The sequence below is a fragment of the Octopus sinensis genome, linkage group LG4 (assembly GCF_006345805.1).
Source record: "Octopus sinensis linkage group LG4, ASM634580v1, whole genome shotgun sequence".
NCBI classification, from domain to species: Eukaryota; Metazoa; Mollusca; class Cephalopoda; order Octopoda; family Octopodidae; genus Octopus; species Octopus sinensis.
In genome coordinates this window covers 10,443,656-10,444,970 of record NC_043000.1, presented here as the reverse complement: position 1 = coordinate 10,444,970, position 1,315 = coordinate 10,443,656, and positions in this window count along the sequence as shown.

Genomic DNA, 1,315 nt, shown 5'->3' with positions numbered 1-1,315 from the left:
GTCAATGTTTATGTTTCAATTATTGATCACGGTCATTAAAAAAAATATTTATAATTCTTTCATGAGAATTATTTCTTAGCTATATTTCTGATTTAGGGTCCATCTCAATGTATAAGAAATTTAAACTAGGTGTTATTTTCTACCTTGTCACTCAATCTTTTTAACCCTTAAGCATTCACATTGTTTTCAATTAATCGTGCATTATCTTGCAGCTTTAAGATTTTGATGACGGAACTTAATTTTTTCAATGATATTGTAGGGTTGGTATGAGAGGCCACATATGGCCAGATTGAACATAAAGCAGGTAGAATATTTTTGCCAGATTTGGCTGGTTTAAATGCTAAAAGGTTGCTGCAAATTCATGTCTAAATTTTAAAATATTTTTCTACTTTTCATCTTGCACATTTCTGTCTTACACTATATTATAGTTGGTTAATTCACCTTCCATTTCAGTGTGCCTTATTCTAAAATACATACATACACCTAGACTCTATTTTAATGTAGATTTCAATTATGAGGTTTAATACAGTTCTAGAGATGAGGAATTATGTACAGTATTTACATTAGACGGATATTTGTCCTCATCTTGTTTGTTGTTAACACAACGTTTCGACTGATATACCCTCCAGCCTTCATCAGGCGTCTTGGGGAAATTTCGAACCTGGGTATTTATATACCTTAAGGTATTTTTCAATGTTATTATTATTACTGTTAGTGTTTAGGTCACTGCTTGGAATTGTGAGCATATGGCTTAGTGGTTAAGAGCGCGGGCTACTAACCCCAAGATTCTGAGTTCGATTCCAAGCAGTGACCTGAACACTAACAACAATAATATTAACATCGAAAAATACCTTAGGAATGAGAACCCAGGTTCAAAATTTCCCCAAGACACCTGAAGAAGGCTGCAGGGCATATCAGCCGAAACGTGTTAACAACAAATATCCGTCGAGTGTAAATAATGAGGTTTAATGTTCTGTGCTACTACAAAGCCAAAAGCCCAGATCATACTGTCATTGTGTTGCCTATCAAATATTTTATTTTTATCTTTTAGTCAAGGGTGGAAGGCAGTACCTATGACCCTTTACAGAGCCTCTGTGACTGTCACTCTGTCAATTATGACAATGAGAGTTCAGTTGGTCTGATCAATGGAACAGCTTGCTCATAAAATTAACCTGCAAGTGACTGAGCACTCCATAGACATGTATAGCCTTAATCCCCCCCCCCTCAAAACTATTCGGTTTTAAGTCTTAAAACTTGACAGCATACCTCACAATTTTAAATTTGAAAGTTACAGAAAGACTCATAGTGTCTTTTG